Here is a 20431-nt window from a genome sequence, read left to right on the forward strand (position 1 = left end):
TTATGTGGATTGCGGGGGAGGGGGGTTACTTAGTAGCCCCCTTTCCTAGTTACTCATGTAACATTTTTTATCTTACCCTCACTACTTTAAATGGCTGATGGCAGTTGTTTAATTTTCCTACCATTGTGCTTTTCTACCGCAGGCTGAACCCTCAGCTGCAGTATAGCACCCATGGGTGACCATTGTGTTAAAATGGCCCCAGTCTTCTTTTTTCGCCATTTCTTGTTTGGGAGGTCTTTCTTGGGTTTTACTGTGCGCGCCAAACCAGGTTTAACCCTTTAGTTTGTTTTGCCTTTGGCGGGCTTCAGTACTGACATCCGCCTATGGCTCCACTGTGTCTAGTAGGGCAGGAAGTGAGGGAGTTGCCAGAAACTCCCCATCCTTAGTCTCCAGGGCAACCTGAATGCACCCAGTCCTGATTGGCTGGCTGTACTTTCAGGACAGCCACCCTGCTGTATGAGTGACATTTAGGTTGTGCATGAATGGGAGAAACCTGCAAGGCGAGGCTTCTTGGACTGAATGAGATTCGACCACTGGGAAGAACAACCCGACGAAGAAACCGTGACAGAAGCCTGCTGCATCCTCCTGACCTTTGAATTGCCCGGTGAAGCTCTGCTGCTGTGCTGAAACTCCTTTCTGATCGACAAGAGAAGCCCCAGAAAGGATGACTTCTTCCCTTGGGTTAGTGGGACCAACTAACCCTGAGGCAAACTTTACTGGAAGACCTTCCCCAACTGGCTGTACTTCTTTGCTGCTGCTGGAACCAAGTGCCAGGGGTTGAGGAATCTGTAGTCGAGTGCAACGTCTGTAAGCCAGCCAAAAGCTCCAGGAGTCTCCTGAGGACCCTCCTGAAGCAGGACAACACAAGCTCGAGTCACCTCACCAGACTGCTGGACTCAAGGAGTGAAGGAAGCCCAACCGGTGTCCAAGATCCACGCTGGTGCCTTTTATCAAGTGCTGAAACCGCAAAGAATGCTGCTGAATTGAAAAGAGCCCATAGCTGCCCCCGAACTGCTGTGCAGGAGTCCTCAAGACGTCCTCTCTCTTGTCCCCACGACTGAGGCCCAGGAATACAGTATTTGCAACCCTGAAACCAAGACAGAAGCCAGCTGGATCCTCTCTTCTAACTTATGGTACTGTTCTGACCAAGGTTGTCTGTAGCTTTCTTTTCTCAGTTGAGACTTGCAGTAACTGCGTTTCCAGAGTTGAGTCCAGCTCTAACTTTCACAAGTGTAACAGCATGTGACCCTACAGTGATTTTCTACAACAGACTATCCAAATTTGTGCATGATTTATTTTGCTTTCTAACAAGCGCCTCAGCTCCATAGACTTTACTCCAATTGACTTTGGCTGTCCTGGCTCCCTGCAGTCTATTTTAGTCCATTGACTTTGATTCTTACTGTCCCTCATAGGCGTTACATTGGTTTTCAACTAATATTGCTGGGAAAGGTTTTTATCTAGACTTCATTGGGAGATTTAAAAAGTGCTCACATGTTCTGAGAACCTGTTAACCTTTTTCCTTCCTTTAACCTTTCCTTTCCACAACCTCAGGATTTACAAAGTACAAAAGTGATATATAAATGCCAATGCTGTCCTAGTTAGTGAAGTCGCCTCAGGGTGTATGAAGTGTGTATGAAGCATCTCTAAAGAGTATCTACTTGCTTTGTGTTTATTTTGAGAATCTATTTTGAAGTGTATGTGAGTGTTGCAAACATTGCCCTTTAACTGCTATGGGTTTAACTGCCATGGGTTTCTCTCCCCGACCCCCGACCAGTGCCAAGGCCTTTTTTGGTGATTTCGGTATTTTGCCAATCAATGTCTCCTAACGTTTTCTCTTTCATTAACCCCTTAAGTGCCAAGGACGAACTATCTCGTCCTTGGCAACAGGGAGGTAATACCAAGGACGAGATACCTCGCCCATGGCACTTAAAGGGTTGCTTATTTTAAAACGATTGTTAAATAAATAATTATTTTACCTACAAACCTTGAGTATAAGTGTTACTTGGCTACTTGTATTGGTGGATTTCATTGCTACAACTTGTGTAGTACTGGCCAATACCAATGTTTGGCTTACCTAATACCAAGACGACAAGGGTGCAGTCTCCCACAGGGTTACTACATCAATTCTTGCCTAACAGTTCCTACCAAAGGCAAAACACACACACACACACACACTGACCTCCTCCTCCCAGAATGGTAGCAGAAGGGCTAACAAAGAACAACAAAATAATAATAATAATAGTAATTATTATTATTATTAAGGGAAGCCCCAAGTTGGTACTTGGGTGCCTCTATTGTGCATTACCGAGGTATGGACATAGCCTTCGGTGAAAAACATGCACAACCATTGGTAGAACACGTCCACTGCCACCAGCCATAACCTTGTGATTGTCTGTGACTAAAATGTCACAGGAGCAGAGAGAAGGGGGATTCTAGGTATTCCTTTGCCACTCCACTGAAGGTGGTGTGTGCCAATCTCTCAGAGTATATAGTTTTGTGAGAGATGCTAAGAACTGTAGTAACTTGAGAATATTGAAAAATAACCTTAAAGGAGGGCCCAAAGGGTCCCCAGCAACACTGCCCATAAGGCACTGTGTGATGCAGTAGTAAAAGCACAGATGCCTTTAAGAGCTATGGAGCAAACAGGCTCCATAGTTCAGGTAGAACACAAAGTGTAGAGTTCCAAAAGACAGAGCCCATAAGAATGAATGAGAGGAAAGGCTCCACTCATTCAGGATTGAAAGAAAAAGGTCCAGAAGTCCAGCAAAAGTTCTGTGGGTCTCGCTAGGAGAGGGAATGAAGCAAATAAATGATAAATCTCCCTTACACTTATTTTTAAACCTTAATTCCTTGCTTTAATCACTTCGTTATTTGGGCACTGGTTAAAAGATTAAGAATACCAGTGCCGGATGGTCAGGCCCACCCATGTAAGTCTACTACCTTGCCTAAGGAGAGCATTGCAGTGAAAATGTTTTACCTTTACTTTTGGACTGTGGCTATTTTTTCCATGTTAAGTGAAATCTAGGCAGACTGATGGCAGTGGAACATTTATTTTTCAGTGCATTTCTGGACACCTTTTTATGCGCTATGGTATCTATGTGTTGTGTTGAATGCCAGGATGTCGGACATGGGGGAGGCCCTTCCCATGAGGCCGGGGAGGTGAGGCCGCTACCGGATAGTCTTGGTCGGAGGATGTCATGTGGGGGGGGAAACAACCTATGGGACCAGTTATGACTGTTCTGGGAGAGCACAGTATATACACAACACCAACATCTCTACTTCAACCCCACTCTGTCGATACCATCCTGTCCCATATGCTTCTGTAAAGCTGCCGAGATAGAAACTACTGAGACGAGGAATAATAGGCAGGAGAGAACTACTGTATCATACCACTGATACAAGGAAGATCTGCGGAGCCCTACGAAATAGACCACAGAACGAACTGAGCCGTATAGACAACAAGGACCAAGTGAGACAAACCTAACAATAAAAAGGAAGGAAGGAGTACCAGAAAGAATAGATCTTCCCAGGAGGAGCCGAGTGCCGGGAGCCGGGAACCTGTCCGGCTTGGTGCGAAGAGGACGCCGTCAAATGGGTTGCAGACGCAATGTTCCTTTGCGGTATGACGTCGGCTGACCGAAGATGGAGCAGAGTGGAGGCCAGCCCTCGATCAACGCAGCTGTGGAGAAAGACTGCAACCGCCCAGCCTCTATCTCTACGGAGCCGCCGCAGAGAGAAAAGAGCCCATGATAGAGAACGAACGCGGGAAACAGAACGGAGTGACAGGAACGCTCCTTACTTGGCGAGAAGCCCGGTAACTAGGGTCTGGGACCCATCACTGCGTAGCCGCAGCAGAAAGAGAAGCAGAAAGAGAAGACACAGAACGACGAACAAGGCTGCAGGAGTGCTCCACACCTGCAATGAAGACCCGACAATGAACCCGAAGGTTACAGGGTTGTTTGGGAGAGCAGTAAAGACCTGTGAAGCACGAGAACCAGGGACAGGGATCCATACAGAGGTGCAGAGATGATCATAAGGTGAGTGAGACCAGAGAATACCTGGCAGTGTAGTGAACCAGGTAAATCAAATACAAAACATAACGTAGGGGTCAAGGACCCACGACCAAGTAGGGAGAGAGAAGTATAGTTCCTCTTCCTCTGCACAGTACCTGGCAGGTCGAGTGAACCAGGTCTGCTAATGGGGGTTCTGGGACTTTCACACAAGATAGGCCTGAGAAAGGCCAGGGGAAGGGAGACTTCCCCCCCAACCCCCCCATCAGTTTCTGATCTGCCACAGAAGCCTGAGAAAGGCCAGGGGAATGGAGACATCCCCCACCATTTTGGTGGGAACTTTATTTTGAAAACTCAACTTTATACAGTGAAGGTTTTTGATCCCCTGTCCAGAAGAAAAAGATTGTTCTCCTGGACCTAAGAAACCTACTTCTTCAGTTTAGTTTATAATGTAAGGGAAAGAGTTAGGATTCTGACATAGGACAGCAGACATTTTACTTAAGTTCTGACAGACCCATTCGCATTTTAGTTGAGGCAGGGAAGCCCCTCTTAGAAATGGGACAAGATAGGGTTTTCTTTTAATTTCTGTTGAATAAAGGTTTTTGCCTGCCACCATTGTGTCAGAGTCCTTCATCTACACCCTTACAGTGTGAACTACAGTGCTCAAAATAGCTGACTATGTTGGTTAAGTCTTGTCTTTGTGCTTCACTGTTCTTTTGCCTATTTTTCTCATGGGCAGCGTTAGTATTTGGCCAAATATGGGCATGATCCTTGAGCGCTCTCGCCAGAGACAGAGAAGTAGCCATTTGTGTGCTTGGCATGGGTTCAGACTGGTACGTTGGTGAGTTTATGGGTGTCCAAAATTGGATTGGTGCCCAGAGCTTAAATGTTTCAAGTCCTCCCAATAGGTAGGTTGGAGTCTCTCAGCCCAAGAGTTCGTATAAATATGGAGAGGACACAGAGTCACTAGTCAGTCAAGATTCTGAAGCAATAGAAGCTGCAGACAGAGATTCTTTTATTTATTTATAACGGTTAGGGAACCCGTGGGCACCAGGGCACACAATAATGCACCAAGACAAACATTTAGTTGCTTGGTTTAGCTGAAGAGTAGTGTTTTTAGTGCAGACTGGAAAGAATCCTGATTGCTGTTCATTCCTAAGGCTGGAGGCAGGGAGTTCCACTGCCGGGCAGCCAGGGCTGGAAAAGTCATTCCTTGGCCTTTTGCACGTATAACTTTGGGTCTATTTACAAGTGCCGTATTTGCAGAGCGCAAAACCTAATTAGGCTCTTAAGGTGAGACAAGTTCCTTCAGGTAGATCAGAGCCTTTCCCATAAAAACATAGCTAACTTGAAGAGGATTCTGGCCTGTATCGATATCCAGTGTAGGGATTGTCTGTTCAAGGATATATGCTGTCAACGCGAAATTCCTTAACAGATGCAGACAGCATCATTTTGAAAGACCCGAAGCTTTTGGATACATTTTTTTATCCGCCCTTATCAGTAGTGAATTGCAATAATCGAGGTGGGAAAGCACGATTGTTTATTCAATTGAAGAGCAGTTTACCTCTGAAATTAATGGTGTAATGTTTTTCGGAAGGCGTAGATAGTAATGACAGTTGCTGGAGGTGTAGTTGACCTGAGATTTAGGACCAAGTGAGGAGTCCAGGAATTACCCCCAACATTTTCACTTTTTCAGATATCGGTATGGTGCAGTCCTTCATGCGAAAATCTGAGTATTCCTTCTCCAGTTTAGCTCTGGCAATAGTTGTTCCAAACACCAGTCGTTTTGTTTTCCCACTCATTTAGGCAAAGCCAATTTTCAGTTATCCATTGCTTGATCATGCTGTTGAAGCAATTCTTCTTTGCCGTAACATTCTCCTTTTTATATGAGAGTACAAGGATCTTCCACTCAGATTTATCGGCTACTGTCGGTTGTTCGAGCCACCTTTGTTCAGCTCATCTTTTCTCTTTCCTAAGAGTGGAGAGATTGGGAGTGTACCCTCTTTTACGATTGGAGCTTCCCCTCACTAGTTTTTTTTTTAAAGGGGGCAACTTTATTTAGCATTTGCGTTAGTACTTTGTTATAAGTCTCTATGAGGAATTCTGGGGTGTCTTAGGTAGAGGTTTTGGCCATTACGTCATGAAGGCAGGCTTGAAGATGTGTGACTGCTACTTCCTTGAAATTGTAGCTTTCTATCTCTTTGGTCGGATTAGGTGAGGGTTTAGGAATATCAAGTAGGTGTATTGAAAAAAATAATCAAAATTTTGGTCAGACCATATACATGGCGTGTTATTTATTTCAAGGTTTAAGTTCTTCGATATGACCCAGTCTAGTGTGTTTCCAGACACAGGAGCACAGGAAGTTGGTTTGTGGTTCTGGAACTGAAATTCCAGTACTTTGAGACCTTTCCAAAGCTACTGCTTCCTTGTCTTTGGGATTATTGTGCCATCTGTTGAGGTCACCCACTAATGATGTCGATCGGTTGGGGTCTAGAATTGTTTTCAGGATCCGAATTATATCTCTGTTAACATGTACCATCTCATTAGGTGATCTGCATAACATGATTAGATTGAGACAACTACAGGGACTAGGAGTCATTTTGAGATGGAGAATGCTGGAAGCCTGCTGCTGGGACAACCATTTTTCAAGCCATTTACCACAAGCTGCAAAACTTTGCTCTTTTATTGATAGGTGAGATGTTGTCCTTCAGCTCTGAAAGTTGTTATCCTGTAATGTAACTTGCATTCACTAACCAAAGAGGGAACCTATCCTGCTGCCTGGATTCTGTGAAGCCTGGTTCTGTGAACCGCATAGTGCATCCTCTTCGTGGGCATGCTGTTCTACTGCTCTCTGTTAAGAAGAGAGCCTGCAGGCGACCTATGTGCAGAGGTTCTGATTCATCAAACCTGCAGATCCAGTGCAGTATCACTTTAACTGCTCCTCATGTCTATGGGAGAGTAGAGAAGTTCTTCACCATCCTTAGACCAGCGTGGTAATCTTCACACTGACATAGAGCGGAACTGCGTTTGTTCCCAACTGCCTTTGACCCCCCATTTGCTAGCACTGGGTGTCAATCCTACAGCTTGCCCTTCCCTTGCTTTTGGTCGTGGTATAGAAATCAATGCCTCAGGATGACTGATTCGTAGCTGTTGTGACGAATCCCTGGATGTTGTCACTTCTCCCCTAGCGGGATGCCTTCCCATGAGGCCAGGGAGGTGAGGCTGCTACCTGATAGTACCCTTGGGGATGATACTCAGTGGGTGGATCTCATGGGAAGGGAAGCGCCCTATGGGATTAGTGATGACGTAGGGAGAACATGGTATCTCCACTGCCCACCTTACCCTAGCCCACCTTCCTCACCAAGCCATATGATTGCCATTTCCACTGCTCTCAGGTGTTTCTCCTATACTTCCATTATTGGAAGTACTGGGACGAAGAAGATTCAAGTTGTCAACCCAAATAGAGTTCCCTTTCCTGATACCAAGACGAGAATGGATTCTGTTAGTTCTTGGGAAACTGATTCATTTAGTACAGGAATGAGGAGGCAGCTCAGAGTACTAAGGAGTACTGTGCAGAACCAAATTTAGCAGTCTGGTCAATATGGACTTGATCAGTGTATACAAACAGAGGAAAGACTCAGACTAACGTTGAGCCCTCCTTGGAGGAACCAGGAGTCAAGAGAAGGAAGTGCTGGAGAGGAGATAGACTGGAAGCAACAAAGGGAGTACACCGCCATGAGGAGGGTCTAGAGTCATGGGACCGCTCCACGAGGAAGAGGAAACAGCTCCTGGTGTCCCATTAGGTCGGCAAACTTGTAGAGCAGGAAACATGATTGCGGCAAGGAAATTTCCCTTGCAGAGCTGCCACAAGCAGAATGGGACCACTGAACGACGTGGAAACACATTGAAGTGGTCCAGAAGCATCACGGACACCCGGGGAGCATCGCGGGCTGTTAGGCAAGATTGTATGTAGTAACCCTGTGGGAGACTACACCAGCCTTGTCCTCTTGGCAATAGGTAACCCCATCTTTGGTGTAGGCCTGTACTACACAAGTTGGTAGTGTGACTGAGCAGCCAGGCTTATCTCAAGAGGGGTCAATGTGAGCTGTAAGGTTGCAACATAGAGTTTCACAGGTATTCAAATAACACTTATACTCAAGGTTTCTTGATTTAAATAATGATTTATTAATTTAACAGTCCGTTTGAAAATAAACCTTCTTTAGAAGGGAGCAATATGCAACACTTAAAATACTCTCCTTCAGTTCAATAAAGTAAGTAGATACGCTTTTGGAATGGCACACAGATATTCCTACACCATGAGGTGACTTCAATAGTCAGGACACTGTGGACATTAATATATCACTTTTCACACTTAAATGGTAATTCTGAAGTTCTGAAAAAGGAAAAGGCTAGGGAAGAAAACAATGGTTAACACGTTTCTGAAACATTTTACCAATTTAGAATCCTCCAATGCAGTGTAGTTTAACCATTTTCCAGCTATAAAAGTAAGGTATGTATGAATTTTTGGAGAGATAGATCAACACAAAGTCAGAGGGTAAGAAGAATTTTCAGGGAGCCAGGACAGCTAATGTCAATTGAGCAAAGTCTAAGGGAGCTGAGGCACTTCTTGAAGATTAGCACAATGTTGAAGAGCGTTTTGTTGTAAAAAGAAATCACTGTTGGGCCACAAGCTGGGAGGCTTGTGAAGGGCAAAGCTGCAAGTAACTCTGCAAAGGGCAGCAAATGCAAGTCTCCAGTGAGAGCAAGCAAGCTACACACAACAAGAGTTAAGTACCCCTTAGTTCACATTACCTGAGGTCTGAAGAAATGCTTCCAGCTAGCTTCTGTTCCTGTTATAGTTCCTGCAGATCCTGTTGTTCCGGGGCCTCAGTCGTGGGGACATGAGGGTGAATGTCTGTGGACTCCTGCACTACGATTCGAAGGTCGGCGGTAGCAAAGGCCGCAATTCAGATCAGCGGCACTTCGCGGTTTCAGCTACTCGCAAATAGCACCACTGTGGTTCTTGGAAACCTTGTGGACTTTCCTTGCTACTGGGGTCCAGCACTCTGTTGAGGTGGCTCAGGCGTGGTCAGCCCTGCTTCGAGGGAGTCCTGGGACCTTCCTGGTGCTCGGGACCGGCTTCAAGGCGATCCACTCGATTCTGGTGTTCCTGTCCCTTGGCACTTGGTTCCTGCAGCAGCAATGAAGTACAGCCAGCAGAGAGGGGGTTCCAGTCGAGTTCGTCTTGGGGCTGATTGGTCCCACCAATTGAAGGGGAGAAGTCGTCCTTGCAGGGCTTCTCTAGTCGATTAGAAATTAAGAGCTTAAGCAATGCAGCAGGCTTCACCAGGCAAACCAACGGTCCAGGAGGTTACAGCAAGCTTCTTCTTCGATTTCTTCCTGTTCCTTCCTCCAGTGGTCGACTCTGCCTTCTTTCAAAAGGCCTCGCCATTTATGCAAGTCGTTCCCATTCATTTGCAGCCTAGCTGTCACTCACACAGCAGGGTGGTTGCCCTCCAAGTACTGCCAGCCAGCCAATCACCTTTGGCTGCATTCCTGTAACCAAGGAGACTAAGCACAGGGAGTTTCAGGCACCTCCCTCGCTTCCTGCCCTGCCAGACACGCTGGAGCCAGGGGTGGGCTTCAGCAGTTAATCCCGCCAAAGACAAAACAACCAATGGGACCTAACCTGGTTTGCCACACAGAGTACATCTCAAGAAGGACCTTTCCAACAAGAAATTGTGAAAAAAAGACAACAATGGCCATTTTGACAAAATGGGCACCCATGGGTGCTATATTGCAGCTGCGAACGTAGCCCGCGGTAAAAACACACAATGGTAGGAAAAAATAAACCACTGCCACCAGTCATTAATTGTAGAAAGGGTAACATGAGAAGGTAGACAAAGAGGATACTACGTAACCCCTTCAGCACCCTATTGTAAAATGGTGTGTGCTGAGTCTACAAAGAGAAAAATGTAAGTAGTCAATTTCACTTTACTACTCTTGGAAACAGTAGTTTATCCAAGAGAAGGTATTTAAACCTTTGGGAAATATGAAAGACTTCCCTGTGCCACTGCACCGAAGGTGCTGTGGGTCACAAAACAAATAAGATGATGCCTATGGAGTTTGTCAGACTCCAAAAACAAACACAGAAAACACATAGATTTAAAAGTACAAAGTCACAAAGTTCAGCAAAGAGCTTGGGGTCTCTAAGGTGGAAGGAATTTCGCACTAAACTGAAAATTCTCCCTAACAGCCACAATTATAACCTACGAGGGAGCAAATACTTCCAAAATCAGTACGGTTAGAAGGGCGCATTTAGGGGCCAGGACAGACAAAGTTAATGGACAAAGTCAATAGTTCTGATGCAAATCTTCTTAGGTAAAGTCTTGACAAAGTTAGTAAGTTCAGAAGAAATTACAGTAACTCAAGTGAGCTACTTTGTAGAGAGCACAAGCTGTTCAGGCCAGTGGAGGAGAGTTGGTATCAACTCTAAAGTGGAACATCAGCACTTCACAAGATATGCTATGATGTTTTATTTATATTGCGCTTGTACAGAAGTGTTTCAGAGCGCGACAAGGCAAGGGAGGGGAACAAGGAACAACAAAAACAACGATCTTACTAGGCCCAGTGACATTGAGAATGTGCAAGTGCTGGGGAGAGGGAAAAGGGAAACATGCATGAAAGGGGAGAATTGGAAAAGTGCGGAGCAAAGGAAAAGCAGATAAATAATAAAATAAATAAATAATAAAATGCAACAAACAATGGTAGTGCACCAGCATGTGGCAAGTGCTGGGTTTGAGGCAGCAGACTATGTATGATAAGTGCAGAAATAAAAAAAAAAGTGGGGGGTGTTTTATGGTTACAGATGCAGACCCCCCAGTGCAAGGGATTGCCCGGAGGCAGTGCGGGTGGGTGGCAGGGTGAGCAGTTAACAGGGCCCGGAAGACAGTGTAGGCCAGTTGCAGGGTGCCGAGAGAGATCAGCAGGGAAGAGGAGGGGAGAAGGCAGAAGCAAAGAGGAAGGTCTTGAGGAGGTGCTTCCGGAACCGGAGATGGTTCTCCTCAAGTTTCAGAGTGGCAGGGAGGCTCTTCCAGAGGGAGTGAAAGGTAGCCCAACTTACAGGGGTACCCCTAAAATACAGGTACCCCTAATCACGCTCACACCAGAGTAAATACACCCCTCTAGGGAATTAAGGCCACAAATCTTCATCTTGCAAGGATAACAAACTTTAATCTGTAAAAAGATGAGGATGGGGGGGGGTGGAGGACTCTGCAAACCTCCCTCCCCCCCAATAAGCAGGCGCCCTTATATACTGTTTGGCTTCGTCACTGTATACCGGCATAGCTCATCCAAAACTGTTCTTCCTTAAAAGGGATGCTGCAGTCACCCTTCTTGCATGGCCAGGTTACAACCTACTTAACATACTGCTTCCTTTGCAGGAATACATTGTAGCTCTTGTTTAGCATCATTTTCTATATTATAAACAGTTATATAGAAACACACCTTCCCGCCATACTCTCAACACTTCACTCAATATTCTCATATTTCATCTGGTCCAGTAATTCTCCTCAAAATCCTTGTTTCTATAGTACTCTGTATGTCGTGCATTGAATCTTTTAGTCTCCATTGGCTTTTGATGGACAGGGAACAGCTGCTGAGTTACCTTGTGTGCTCTGCCAGCCTTCGCCTCAGTGACACAACACCGCATGAGCTCTGCGATCCATTTTTAACGCAGGCCACATTCCTTTTTGGCAAAGAGCCTGCTTTGAGATTTTAAAACTACACAGAATAACATTTGCAAGTGTTTTCAGCTAAGGTGATTGCACCTTATATTTAAATACGATTTTCATTTAGGGGCCACCCATATCTGTATGTAATTATATTTGCATGAAAAAAGCTTTCTCAGTGCTATAGTGCTTAGAAGACTTGCCTAATTGTAAAGCGCTTGAGGGGTGCAGGAAGGCGCTAGCTCCTCCCCAACAGGAGGCCAGAGGGCTGATGCTCAACGTATGGCTAAAAGGTGAACACCCCAAGTCCCAGAGTACCTGTGATTAGAAGAAACATGTTCCAGCTGGATTCCTCCTTGCTACAGTTTCAGACCTTTGTTCCTGGACCTTGGTCGTGGTGACGAAAGGACGGACGTCTGGCGGGCTCCTGGGGAAGTACTCGGGAGAGGGACTCCTCAACTACAGATCTCATTTGTTTCAGCAGCACTTATGTGTTTTGGCGCCTTTTCCTCAGTGTCAATGAAGAATGAATATCTCCGGTTGGAAGAAGCTTGCTTCCTAAATCCTGGACTCTGATGAGGGGACTCTGGTTCACGATTTCCGTTTTTTGTAGGGTCCTCGGGATTCCCACAGATTTTTGAGCGGATTTGAACATCGTAAGAGGATGCATTTGTCAATTGTCAATTGTCAGCCTGGCATTGGGTTTCTGCAGCTCTGGTGAGTCACAGTAAGTCGGGGGTTGAGCCAAATAGAAGCTTGTCTCGAGGTAGTTGGTCCCACCAGCCTAAGGGAGGAAGTCGTCCCGTACGGGTCTTCTCAGTCGATATGAAAACAGGGTCAACACAGCTGCAGGGCTTCACCAGGCACTTCTTGGTCCAGGAGGGTGCTGCTGGCCTCTCGTCATGTCGTCTTCGGATGTTCCTCTCCAGTGGTCGACTCTGCCTCTAGTCACAAAAACCACGCTTTTTATGCGATTTTCCCATTCATTCACTGCCTAGGCTGTCAATCACACAGTAGGGTGGCTGTCCATTAAGGACAGCCAGCTGGCCAATCAGAACTGGTTTCACTCAGGCATACCAAGAGACAAAGGACGGGTAAGTTTTGGGACCCTCCCTCACGTCCTGTCTTTCCAGACGTACTGGAGCCTGGGCGGGCTTCAGGGCTGAAGTCCGCCAAAGGCAAAGCACACAAAGGACTCAAACCTGCTTCAACTAACAAAAAGCCCAGAAGAAGCTAACAAATCGAAAATGGCCAAAAAAGAAGACAGGGGCCATTTGGGAAAATTGTCACCCATAGATGCTGTACTGCAGCTGAGGGTTTGGCCTGCAGTAACAATGCACACTGGTAGTAAAAATTAAACCACTGTCACCAGCCATTTAAAGTAGGTTAGTGTAACAAAAAATGTTAAATGAGAAGTGGGATAGGGAATTACTAAGTAACAGGGATCATCTTACTATTCTTGGGAACGGTAGTTCACCCAAGAAAATGTATTCAAACATTCAGAGTCCAAGGGACTTTTCAGTTGTCTAGTCACCCAGGGTAGGAGCATTCACATTCACAGGTTCACAGAGGACCAGCACGCCTCTCGGCTCCCGTACACGGACCATTCTTGGCACCCTGGAGACACGGCTCCCTCGCCATGCTTCGGCTCTTTCAATCTGCCGCTTCTCAGCATCTCGGCTTCTCGGTCTCTGACATCCAGTCCTAGGCAATCCTGGCATCTTAGTTCTCTTCCCTGCTTGCTCTCCTAGTCACTCATCCTTTTGTGTTAGATCACACCTTTTATAGTGAAAAGACAAGTCAAGTGGAATCTGGTGTGAATAGTTACTATTAAATGCCTAACCCTGCCTGACCCCATTAGTGGGACAACTTGAGTTCTTTCTAGGGTAGGTTGCCCTTATTTTTCCCATGTTATTCCTTTGGGTAATCTTTACTGAACTTAGTTGCCTCTTCCTTGTCTCAGTATTTGTTGTAAATTGGGAGATGAAATGGGATTGAAAAAGATCTTTATGGGTGGGATAATCATAGGATGACTGACAGAGTAAAGGGTGGGGAAATCCCCTGGCCCTGTTTATATACCACTGGGGTGATTCCCCTTTTGTTAAGTTGTTTCCTACTCCTGGTCCCCTGCCATAAAGGTACTGATCTTGACGGCCTCCCCTTGGTCTAAACTGTGGGGAGAAAAATAAGTGTCAGGTTTTTTTTTTGTTTTACTTTTATTTTTGTTGGCAGAGGCAAATAACATACACATACATCAGAGCAGGCAAAAGTGACAAAATACATAATCAATTGAGTACAGTGGTACATATGAACGGTAAAAGAAAGCCGAGTAGGGAATGCAGCAACACAAGGCGTCCGGAGCTGTGGCACATAACAGATGTGATTACGGTGAGTTGTCCGCAGAGGAGGGGGTGTCTAGGCTGTTAAGATAGCTGTTAAAGGCAGTCCAGGTGTTTTTGGGCTGGGAACAGGCCAGGAGGATGCTGAGGTACTCCTCCTCGCAGTTCCGTGACCATGTTAATAAATTCAACCATTTCTGAAAAGTGGGAGGGGAGGAGCACTTCCAGTTCTGCAAAACACACTTCTTAGCAATTATACAGCCCACATTTAAGAATTTAGCTGCACCTCTGGCTCCCTCAGCCCCCACACCCCAAACAGTACCCCCGGTGGGTCAGGCTCAATAACAATGTCACAGATTTCTGACAGAGTTTTCAGGATCTCATCCCAGAATGCAGCTAGCCTCGGACAGTCCCAGAACATGTGCAAATGGCCTGCATCCTCTGCACCGCAGCGAGGACAGAGCCGTGGGTTAGAGCGGACAAACCTGGAAATCCTTTGAGGGGTGTAATATAGCCTGTTCAACAATTTATACTGGATGGTGCGTTATCGAAAGTTCAGGGAGACTCTGTTAGTGTGGGAGCACATTTTCCCCCCACAGTTGGTCCGTGAGTTCTAACTCCAGTTTGGATGCCCAGTCGTCCCGAGCCCTATAGGACTGTTATGGGGGAACAGTGAGGAGGAGTTTGTATAATGAAGACACCACCCCATGGGCCCCACCCAAGTTCGCAACGTAGGAAATCCCAGGGGAGTCGGGGGTTCAATGGGAAACTCAGGCCAAGCACTACGGAAGGCAGCGCAGAGTCTGTAATATTGTAAAAGTTCCAGCGGTGACCTTGTGTCGCCCGGTTTCCAAGTCTGCGGTGTTATGAATTGCCCATCCGGGTAGAAGTCAGTTAAGGCTAGATATCCCAGGGTCTGCCAGTGTTGTGCCAGGGCTATGTCGTTTGTGGGTTCCAACCCGGGGAACCGCCAGGCGGGAAGCCACTTGTAGTGTGGGTGTTCCTCAGCACCTGCAGCGAATATCCGCCCCCAGGCCAGTAGAGTGGTTCAGACCGGGTCTACGGTTGAGTCCGGCTCGTATCATCTGTTTAATATTAAAGACTTTATATTGGTGCAAGATGCCGCAAGGGTTTCCATCTTAACATGAGGGCGAGGGGGGTGGGGGGTCCAGGGTACCAGTAGGTACCAAACTGTGCCTGCGCTGCGATCCAGTACCGCATCAAATGAGGGGCAGTAAACCCGCCTTTATCGTAGGGAAGTGTCATAGCAAGCCATTTTTTACGCACAGCCCCTGAGTGCCACAAAAACTGAGGGCACAGCTTATGTAAACCTTCAAGTATTTCTTGCCTGGCCATATAGGTACATTATTAAATATGTACAGTAGCTTAGGGAGGAGTATCATTTTTACCAGTGATAGTCTCCCCGCTAGTGATAGCGGGAGAGAGCGCCAGCGCGCTATCTTGGCTTCTGCTTGTTCTGCCACAGCCAGGTAGTTGTTAGCTAGGAGGGTGTCTTTGGTCGGGGACACCTGGATTCCCAGGTATTTAATCCCGTCATGGGACCAACTGAGCGGGTACTCAGTGGCACGTTGTACTGTAGAGCTTGTGAGAGGGAAGAGTTCGGATTTGGTATAATTGATAGTGAAACCAGAGTATGTACCAATGCGGGTGATGTCGCGCAGGATTGGGTCAAGGTGGATATTTGGGTCTCTGACGAACAGCAGCACATCGTCCGCATAGAGTGAGATAATTTTAGGGGTATCGCTTTGCGGGAGTGGCGCTCCCTAACATGGTCCGCCATGGGCTCGATGGCTAGGGCAAATGGGATCGGGGAGAATGGGCAACCCTGACGGGTGCCTCTGAAGAGAGGGAACAGAGCATACGTTTGGGAGTTGACCCGGACCCTGGCAACCGGGGAGGTGTATAGCAGCTTGATGTATGCAATCATCCTGGGTCCAATGCCCATGGTCTCAAGGACGAGCCACATGTACCTCCAGGATACCATATCGAAGGCCTTCTGTGCATCCGGGGTGACCGCAACTGCACTCACACCCTGGTTGAGTAGCCTTCTGATATTATGGGACGTGGATCTCTCGGGCACAAAGCCTGACTGGTCATCGTGCACCATATATGACATGACAGGTAGGAAGCGGTTAGTGATCACCTTAGCAAAGATTTTAGTATCCAAGTTCATTAGTGAAAGGGGCCGGTATGATCCACAGTCATCGCTAGGCTTGCCATGCTTGAGCAGGACCCTAATAATGATCTTGCATAGTGTCGGGGGAAGGGATCCTAGCTGGAGTGACTCATTCCATACCCCGAGCAGTTCTGGGGCCAATATAGCTACATGCTCCTGATAAAATTCAGCTGTTAGCCCGTCGGGGCCTGGTGCCTTTCCTTTAGGGAGACTAGATATAGCCTCCACTATTTCATCCAATGTAACAGGGGCATCTAATTGGTCTCTCGTTGCGGGGGAGATAACGGAGGTGGGTATCTGCTCCAAGAGCTCCCGCATTTTAGAGTCACTATGTTCGGGGGGGGGGGGGTGGAGAGTATAGTTCAGAGTAGAAGCCTGTGAAAACTTCAAGGATTTGCTGGTCGGACCTCTGTATTGTCCCCTGATCGTCCTTGACACAGGTGATTTGGGAATGGCCCCACTGCCCCTCGCTTATGCAGCCAGCGTTTTACCTGGTCTGTCACCCTCACCGTATTTCCGCGCATCATGTGGGCGGCTGAAATACTGAACTTCCCTAGTGGCTTGTTCATTAAAGATTTTGAGCTCCTCACTGATCTGGGAGAGGACACTCGGGTTAATCGAGGCCGGGTGGGCTCGTTCCAGGTCCCGTAGTTTAGTTTTGGTGCGAGAAAGGGCAGCTCTTATAGTTTTAATGACTCCCGTCTCTCTGGAGATGGTGCTGCCCTGATGAAGGCCTTGAAAGCATCCGAGCGGACCCCCAGGGTGGTGGACTGTGGCGCATTGTGCTCAAAATAGGACTGAATGTCAGCAAGGATGTCCGCCTTAAATACAATGTCCTGCAGAGCAGCCAATTTGAATCGCCATGGATTAATGGTAGGAGCTGGTATTCCCAGTTCCAGGGTTATCAAAATCGGTGAGTGGTCAGTGTGCGCGCGAGTATCCGTGATTCCACGACCCTTCCCAGCATGGGGCCGGATACTAGGAACATGTGATCCTGGAGGAACTGTCATGCACTGGAGAGTAGTAAGTAAACTTGCGCGTTTGCGGATGTAATGCCCTCAATGCATCGTGAATGTCAAGTGTCGCGCTGTGGGTCAGTAGTCTACGCGCTGCCCAGGACAGGGGCCTAAGGGCTGTGCCAGTCCTATCCATCGTGGTATCAAGTATGAAGTTCATATCCCCACCCCAGATGATCTGCACCCCCACGTATCCTAGCAGCATGGATACCACCTGATCGACAAAGTCGGGAGAGTCGACATTAGGGCCCTAGGTGTTCACCAGCAAATAATCCCTGTTGGCTATGGCGCGGTGCAATATCGTGTATCTCCCCTTGGGGTCTATATAGCTCTTGTGAAGGACAAACTTAAGTGATTTAAGGATCAACGTCAACACCCCTCTGGCACGCGTGGAATATGAGGTGAAATATCTGTGTGAACCCCATGTTGGCGCTATACTTTTGGTCAGGGGGCCCGTTGAATGTGTCTCCTGCAGGAGCAGTATTTTGCAACCATATCTGTTGGCGTATGCCATATTTTTACGAGCCTTGGTGTAATTGCTCAGGCCCCGCACACTCCAGGACATCACCGTTGCCGGCATTTTAATGATCTAGGTAACATCCCACCACCGTTGTCGTAAAGTGAATCCAGGGAGGAGGCCGCCCCCGCTAGGGCCCCCCGATACACTGTAGCCTGCTGAACCGCCTCTGCCATTTTCCATAACACACATCAAACCCACTCCACCCCCCTCCCGCCCCACCCCGTCCAAGCAGGCAGTGTAACCCCCTCCCCCCACCATATAATACCAACATGTCCCACAAAAAAGGGGACAACAGGCGGTTCCCAACGTGGGTCCGCAATCCCATTGGCCCAAACGGGGCCAATACCCAACTTCAAATTAACAAAATTAAACATTGCAATCGCAGTGGGGTGCGCCGTTGCCGTGTGGTGGACACTTGAAAGAATAAAAATGGCAATAGGTTACCAGCGGTACCTCGAACAACACATGTAGACTGATCTCACCAGGCACACGAGGGTCGAATCTGGGCGAATAAGAGAAAGAGGTTAAGCTAACCGGGGGGAGAAGCCCACCGCGCCCTGCACTCTGCATCCGAGCCTGTAGACACAAGTGGGTCAACAATCCGCATGTGGGGTATCCAGTAATGGCAGGCCGGTGTGCATGGCGGGGAACCGCCCCTCGTCCCCGGTGGTGAACTATGCATCGGTGATCAACACAAATATTCAATGCGTGCATACTGGTGAGCCAATGAGGCCGTATTACTATCAACCCATGTAGGAATAAGCAATGATAAACAAATAGCTGAGATATGATGTGGTCTAAGTTCAGTCATCGACCATAGGGTTGCCGCTGGGATTAGGCAGCGGTATCTGTGACTCTATAAATTTGACAGCCTCCTCAGGCACTGTAAAAAAGAACAGCTTTTCTTTGAAGGTAATTTTGAGCCTGGCTGGAAAGAGGATGGCATATGGGACATTACGCTCACGTAGTAGTTTTTTGACTCCCAGGAATTGACGTCCCTCCTGTTTCACCCCGACGGAGAAGTCAGGGAATATCCAAATGGTGTTTGAGTCGTGGCGGAGGTCACCCTTTTCGCGCGACAGGCGTAGGATGAGGTCTCGGTCCCTATAGTTGAGAATCCTGGCAATGATGGGTCTGGGGAAATCTCTCAGCTTGGGACGCGGGGACAGGGCCCGATGAGCCCGCTCGACTGTAAAGAAGGGGGAAAGTTCAGGGTCTCCCAATAGGTCTTTAAGTAAATTTTCAACTGCCAATTCCATGCGCCCCTTCAGGGCATTTTCGGGGACCCCAATAATGCGCAGGTTGTTTCTACGCGAGTGGGATTCAAGGTCATCGACTTTGACTTCACCACCTTAATGTCGCGGGTCAGGGTGGCCACTGCATCCTGCAAGGTGTGAAGTTGATCTTCCTTCGCCCCAATTCTGTTTTCCGCCTCAGTTATCCTTGTTCTCGCCTGGTCGACTCGGGACTTAAGGGAGGCGACGTTGGCGTTAATATCGTCCAATTTTTCATGGAACGAGGCAAAGTTCTTGGCCATCGACTCCATCATGGCCGTGAGGTCCGGGGGGGAAACACGTCGCCTCCCGCAAAAGTTGCCGGCCGCGGGCACCGTCCTCGCGCGCTGCAGCCAAATGGCGGGAAGCTCCCAGGAGGCAGGCCCCAGCCAGGCCACAGGCAACACCGGGGTCTGTACAGGAAAGTGGGCCGAAAACTCCAACACGGCGCAGCTGGTCTCCCAGCGCCCGATTCAGGCCGAAAACGCAGCAGGATGTGGATAAACATGTCGGCTTCAATCTGGGCCGGTGCAGTGCTGCGAAAGCGAAGCTTTCCGCTGATGATGCCGGATTTGAGGTCCCATCCACATGGAGCTCCACGGTTAGGCGACCATTTTCGGGCTGCTCAACAGCGCCCCCGCGCCCCCAAATAAGTGTCGGGTTTAAAGTCATATTGTTGTTTCCTATGACCCACCTCCCTGCCAGCTTTTTTTCTAATATGGTATTCACGCCTCTCTCTTGGATCAGGGACAGTGGGGGCCTGCATATCCATAGAGGCTTCAGGAACTTCTTCCTCCCTGCCTATTATCCTGTGGGTATACCGCTTCTCACCTGGGGTATTTTCATGATCACAACCCCGGACTCCCCTACCCAGGTGATCCTCCCTTGCACGTCCACTCCCAGGGTTGTGATCCAAAAGCGACAGCCCTCCCCTGGATTATTGGGGTCTACATGGGAGAATACCCCTATGTTTCTCCCACTGTGTAAATTCTAAAGTGTGGTGTGTCCCCCATTGGGGCATGTAACTGTAATTCTATATGTTGTTATATTTAACTCTTGTGTTTTTAATTTATGGATCTGTGTCTGTAAATAAATATGTTTATTTTCATCTTGTGTTTACTGCTCAGATTACCAAGTGAGTTTTGTTGGACTTTCATTGTAAACCTTTTGATGTCCACTATGGTTGGCTTTCCAGAACTCTATAACAGTAACTGCTCTGAAAATACTAATGTTAATACACTAGACAAACCACTGGTGTGCCAAGTCTGCACATCTTGTGCCTCTAAAACGGGGAAGTCCACAGAAAGGCTCTTAGTGGAAAGTAACGTTTCCCCATTAACTGCCT

At 47.6% G+C, this 20431-nt stretch overlaps 1 protein-coding gene across 1 annotated transcript in view; it reads left to right on the top strand.

Moving 5' to 3' along the window:
• Positions 1 to 20431, top strand: part of PIK3R4 (phosphoinositide-3-kinase regulatory subunit 4) — a 1130409-nt gene that overhangs the window by 505379 nt on the left and 604599 nt on the right. The gene's annotated exons all lie outside the window — the stretch shown is intronic.

The sequence above is a fragment of the Ambystoma mexicanum genome, chromosome 2q (assembly GCF_040938575.1).
Source record: "Ambystoma mexicanum isolate Mex_15411 chromosome 2q, UKY_AmexF1_1, whole genome shotgun sequence".
Classification (NCBI taxonomy): domain Eukaryota; kingdom Metazoa; phylum Chordata; class Amphibia; order Caudata; family Ambystomatidae; genus Ambystoma; species Ambystoma mexicanum.